The sequence below is a fragment of the Cryptotermes secundus genome, unplaced genomic scaffold (genome assembly GCF_002891405.2).
Source record: "Cryptotermes secundus unplaced genomic scaffold, Csec_1.0 scaffold91, whole genome shotgun sequence".
Classification (NCBI taxonomy): Eukaryota; Metazoa; Arthropoda; class Insecta; order Blattodea; family Kalotermitidae; genus Cryptotermes; species Cryptotermes secundus.
In genome coordinates, this window is record NW_019733318.1 from 1 (window position 1) to 6,885 (window position 6,885).

Genomic DNA, 6,885 nt, shown 5'->3' on the forward strand with positions numbered 1-6,885 from the left:
AATTAAACGAATTTAAACAAATTTGAACGAAATCAACCTAATTTATGAAATATTTCCGAAAATTCTTTTGACGATTTCACGTTAATACAAGGTTTTACACACAATATGTGAAAGATTTCTTCTTATTAAGTAAAATACTGTCCAATTATTGACGATTTCTAGTTTATATTATTTAAATTTAAGTCATGTTTCATAGATGTTAAGTTAAACTTAACGAATATAAACCAGGTTTTGAACGATTTCAACGTAATTTATAAAATTTTGACCAACTATTATTTAAGATTTCAAGTTAATGTAAATAATTTCAACAATTTTTCAAGGATTCCACTTTAATTCATGGAATTATATCCAATAGCTTGACGATATTTACTTATTAATTAATTTTAATCAAATTTTAGGGATTTCATGATACATTACGGAATTCTAAACAAATTTTGACCTTCTTCAACCTAATTTATGTAATTTTAAACAAAAATTCTTTCTCGATTTCAATTAATATAAATATTATCAATTTTTTTTAAAGATTTCACTCTAAATTCTGGAATTCTAACAGATTCTTTGACGATAAATATAATATTTCGGGAAAGATAAAGAAATTTTCAAAGATTCGAAGGTTTTAAGGAATTTTTATTGAATTTTGAAAGAATTCAACGAAATCTGTATAATTTAAATCTAAATTTCTTTGACTTTTTCAAGTTAAAATTAAAAATTTCAACCAATTTATAAAATGTTCCACAATTAATAAGGAATTCCTTTAAATTTCTGATAATTACTATATTATTTAATGAATTGTAATAAAATTTTCAGTCTTTCTAAGTTTATTAAAACATATTAAATAGATATTGAACGATATGAACCTCTTTTATTAAATTTTTTCAGAAATTCTTTGACGATTTTACGTTAATGTAGGGATTTACGCAGAATATGTGAAAGATTTCTTTTATTAAATGAAATATTGTCCAAATTATTGTCGATTTCTACTCTATATCAAGGAAATTTAAGTCAATTTTGATAAATGTTATGTTAAATTTCACCAATATAAACCAGGTTTTGAACGTTTCAACGTAATTCATGAGATTTTGACCAAAAATTATTTAACATTTCAAGTTAATATAGAGAACTTCAACAAATTTTCAAGGATTCCATTTTAATTCATGGAATTATATTCAATATTTTGACGACATTTAATCATTAATTAATTTTAAACAAATTTTAGGGATTTCATGATATTGTAAGGAATTCTAAACAAATTTTGACCTACTTCAACTTAATTTATATAATTTTAAACAAAAATTCTTGTTTCGATTTCAATTAATATAAGTAATATCAATTATTTTGGTAAAGATTTCACTCTAAATTCAGGAATTCTAACATATTCTTTGACGATTTACATAATATTTCAGAAAATATAAAGAAATGTTCAACGATTCGATGGTAATTTAAGGAAATTTAATGAATTTTGAAAGAATTGAACAAAATCTAAATAATTTTAACCTAAAATTCTTTGACTTTATCAAGTTAAAATAAAGAATGTCAAGCAATTTATAAAATGTTTCACCCTAAATAAGGAATTCCTTTAATTTTCTGATATTTACTATTATTTAATGAATTTTAATAAAATTTTCAGTCATTCTAAGGTAATTAAAAGAATTTAAACAAATTTTGAACGAAATCAACATAATTTATGAAATTTTTTCCGAAAATTCCTTGACAATTTCACGTTAATATAAGGAATTACAGACAATATGTGAAAGATTTCTTCTAATTAAATGGAATTCTGTCCAAATTTTTAAGATTTCTACTTTATATTATGGAAATTTTAGTCAATTTTGATTGATGATAAGTTAAATTTAAGGAATATAAATCAGGTTTTGAAAGATTTCAATGTAATTTATCAAATTTTGAAAAAATATTATTCAAGATTTTAAGTTAATATAAAGAATTTCAAAATATTTTCAAAGATTCCACTTTAATTTATGGAATTCTATCCAATTTTTTGCCGGTATTTAATTATTAATTTATTTTTATCAAAGTTTGAGGTTTTTCATTATAATTATAGGAATTCTAAACTAATTTTGACCTACTTCAACCTAATTTATGTCATATTAAACAAAAATTCTTTCTCAATTTCAAGTTACTATAAATAATATTAATTATTTTGTGAAAGATTTCTCTCTAAATTCAGGATTTCTAACAGATTCTTTCACGATTTACATAACAGTTCAGGAAATTTAAAGAAATTTTCAACAATTCGAAGGTAATTTAAGGAATTTTTATTTAATTTTGAAAGAATTCAACGAAATCTATATAATTTTAACCTAAAATTTTTGACATTTTCAAGTTAAAATAAAGAATTTCAACCAATTTATAAAGTGTTTAATTACTGTATTATTTAATGAATTTAAAAAAAATCAGTTATTCTAAATTAATTAAAACAATTTAAACAAATTTTGAACGAAATCAACCTATTTTATGAAATTTTTCGGAAAATCTTTGACGATTTTACGTTAAACTTAAGAGAAACCCCCATTGAAGTGGATCCCTACGAGAAATGATTCAGCAGGGGGCTGGAAGCTCTGGTGAACCATTAAGGGGCACAGTTGCAACCGGCGAACCTGCTGTTGAAATATCAGCCAAAGGCAAGGATGAACCAGTGATTCAAAACTTGCCAGAAGCAAAACCAAAAACTCTTCCCTTGGTAGTAGTTAGTGTTGACACACCACTGCAGGGAGCCGGTACCTCCAACATAACTGTAGCAGGGGAAAGACTGGGACACCTAGGCTCTGGAATATGTGGACCCCGTCTGGCAAAGAAACCTTTGTCAGGGGCCGCTAGACGGAAGTTACAAAGCTCAAAAGCTGGGACAGGCAAAGCAGGAACTGGGAGCGCTCAGTAACCAGGAACTGCAAGCTCGTCCAAGCAGGGAGAAACCCCCAAGGGCACCTTTAAGAGACCAAGGTCGGAGGGCAGTACCCCTACAGAAACGGCCAGAACTCTAAAAAAGCCCAGGGACTGTAAAGGACCAGGGACTTACAAGGAGGCTCTGACCAATATAAAAGTAGCTATCTACAGGGACACTTACACTGAGGACAAGCTTACCGAAGACGACCAAAATTCCATTCTCGAAGTATTGGGGGAGGTGTTACGCAGGACTCCAAAGAAAGAACTACCACACCTGAAATCCTACAGACTGTTGGGAGGGGCACTTATGTATATATGTGACGACCAACAGTGTGGTCAGTGGCTCATCAGAGCCATGGACAACCACGGGCTTAAATCAGGGACCAGGCTGAAGGCTACTCATACCAGGAACCTGCCCAAGCCTGTTAAAGTAGCTCTCCGGACTAGGGACAATATTGCCCAAAACCAGGAAGAACTACTGAAATGGATTGCAGACTTTAATCCGGGACTCCATACGGAGAACTGGAGGGTATTAGAAAAGCAATCAGAGTCTAAGGGCCTAAGGCTTATCCTATTCATAGACCGGGACTCCTATACTAATTATACAGAGGACCGGTTACAAAATACTTACAGGAGTCTCACATGGGACTGTTAAGGTGCTGGACAATCTTGAAGTTCGGCGCCGGGCGGAACCCGTGACAGACACTGTATCTTCTAACTCAGTCTCTGAGGAGGAAGGGGATGAGGTACCCAGCCCCTCGGATGACCGAAGTAAAATGAATCAGGGGGCCTCCTCACATGGAACCCAGTCCGAGAAAGAGGAGGGACATAAGATGGAAGTTGACACCTCCTCAAGTGGAAGAGATTATGAAATTTCTCCAAATCAACCTACACCACAGCAAAGCTGCCACGGCAGCTCTGTGCCAACAGCTAGCTGAGGGTAAGGCAAGTATTCAGGAACCTTGATTATACAAGGGTAGAATAAGGGGCTTAAACAATACAGGAGGAAAAGTTTACTCTGTTGTACCCAGTAATAATGCAAGATCTTGTGTTTATATCAGGAATCATGTTAATGCCTTGCCTTTGCTGGAGCTCTGTTCCAGGGATACAACGGCGGTAAGGATAACATATCCGTATCGGGAAGGCAGCAGGAGCTGATAGTTGCTTCAGTCTACCTTCCATAAGACTCGGATGAACCACCACCAACTAAGGAAATGAGGGACATCATAGATTACTGCTTTACCAGGAAAAAGCAACTCATCATTGGGTGTGATGCCAACGCGCACCACATCTTGTGGGGGAGCACCGGCACTAACCCAAGGAGAGAGAGCCTTATGGAATTTCTGGTTACTTCGAACCTGAATATTCTAAACCATGGTAAAGAACCTACCTTTGTGGTTTGCAATAGGAAGCAGGTTATTGATTTGACACTAGGGATAAACGACATAGGAAACCTGGTAAGTATCTGGCATGTCTCTGATGAGCCGCCTCTATCGGATCACAGATATACATGCTTTAAAATAAGTAATATCACAGTAGATCAAACTACTTATAGGAATCCCAAGAGAACCAATTGGGAGTCTTACAAAAACAACTTAAAGGTAAATCTAGAGGCCATTTCGCGTAATACGCACAATAAAGGATGTTGATCGGTCCGTTGACCAGTTGCAACGGGCTATTATCTCATTCTTTAATCAGAATTGTCCGGCTAGGACCACTCGCGGACCAAGGAGAACACCTTGGTGGAATAAACAGCTGAGTGGGCTTAGGATCAAAACAAGAAGGCTGTTCAATACAGCTAAAAGAACAGGGCAGTGGGACACCTATAAGGAAGCCCTTACCTGTTACAATAAAGAAATAAGGGAAGCCAAGCAATCCTCATGGAGAAGGCACTGCCAGGAGATCAGTGATGTACCAGGCGGTGCCAGACTCATGAGAATCATGGCAAAACAGGCGACCAAAAAGGTCTGCACAATTAAGCTGCCTAACAGTATACTCAAGCAGGAAGGGAAACGCTGAATGAATTATTCAGGGTCCACTTTCCTGATTCAAAATTGATTGACAGTTTGGACAATGGGCAGGGACAGCAGAACCTGGACACTTGCCAAAGCAAGATGAACAGGGTAGACTGGAACCTGGCCGAAGTCATAATTAATCAATCAAAAATAAGATGGGCACTGAAAACTTTCAGACCATATAAATCAGCGGGAACAGATGAAATTGTACCAGCACTTCTGCAGCATGGGGCAGAACTTTTAGTTCCACACCTATGCCGCATATATAGAACCTGCTTGGCATATGGTTTCATCCCCACAGCCTGGAGGCAAATAAGGTGACGTTTATTCCAAAGCCCGGGAAAGTTGATTATACCGAGGCTAAGGCTTATTGTCCTATCAGCCTGTCGTATTTCCTTTTGAAAACGATGAAGAAACTAGTGGATAGGCATATTAGGGACGAGGTATTGAGGACATGTCCTCTACACCGAAACCAACATGCCTACCAAACAGGTAAATCTACCGAAAGTTCACTACACAATGTGGGAACGCGCATAGAAAGTGCAATTGAACACAAGGATATTGCCTTAGGAGCATTCCTTGATATAGAGGGAGCTTTCGATAGAACCTCATTTGATGTAATCAAACAGGCTGCTGGAAGGCATGGGATAGAGCCTGCAATATGCAGATGGATGAATGCTATGCTGGAAAGCAGAACCATAGCTGCTACAATATCAAGAGAAACCCTGGGGGCGTCCGCGTCTAGGGGATGTCCGCAGGGGGGGCGTACTTTCGCCTCTTCTGTGGAGCCTGGTCGTCGACGATCTCCTGTGGGGACTTAATGATGATGGGTATTATACAGTAGGATATGCTGATGACATAGTAATCCTCATAAATGGAAAATTCCTTTCGACCGTATCTGAACGTCAATCCGCTCTGTACATGGTCCAACGATGGTGTGAAAGAACAGGTCTTTCCATCAATCCCAGCAAGACGGTAATTATACCGTTTACTAGTTAGAGAAATGTAAAGGGTCTTAAGGAACCAACTCTCTTCAATAAGACAATCCAGCTCTCCAGCGATGTCAAGTACCTTGGTCTAGTATTAGGCAGGGGACTGATATGGGGAAAGCAGCTGAACAAAGTCATTAGGAAAGCATATAAGGCGTTTGGACATGCAGAGACATGTTTGGTAAAACTTGGGGACTGCAGCCACACGTTGTACATTGGATATACACTGCGGTTGTGAGACCCATAATTACTTATGGTGTCACAGTATGGTGGCCCAGAGTTAAATGAAAGACAAGCAAGACAGAACTTAGCAATATTGTATTTAAGCATCCTGTTAAACTCGCACAATATATATGAGACAAACTCCGTCTTAAGTGCAACAATTTTATTGTAGTTCTTTGTTCTTCCCTTTCTCCACACTATATGTTACAGGACATGCATACAGAACAATAACAGACGTATTGGAATTTATAACAACAGGAAAGAAGGGTAGACATTTGAATACATTAGAGAAATACCATATATATAAAATAAGTAGGAAGGGCCTACACATGAATGACACACACATAGAAACATACAATCCAATATTTCAAACGATACCCGAAATCTATACAGACTAACGGTACCTCCCTCTCCCCACTACCCATTCCCCATCCAACACTCACCAACATAAAACACGCACACAATACACCAGACATCACACGTATTAAAGATAAGCAGCGACACACACACACAGAGCCTACACAGAGTAAGTACAAATAACAGTATAAACATATAAGAATAACATTACATAACATAACATAAGATAGTAATACGAATATTTGTATATTACAGACAATACCTGAACAGCGATAAAACAAGAAGTGGCCGCTGCAGCACTATAGACATAGGGCGTGTACCCCGAGAAAATTTTAATTTAAAAATTTGGAAAAAGAAAAGAACAGAAAATTTATAGACATTTTAATTTGAATTGAAATTTT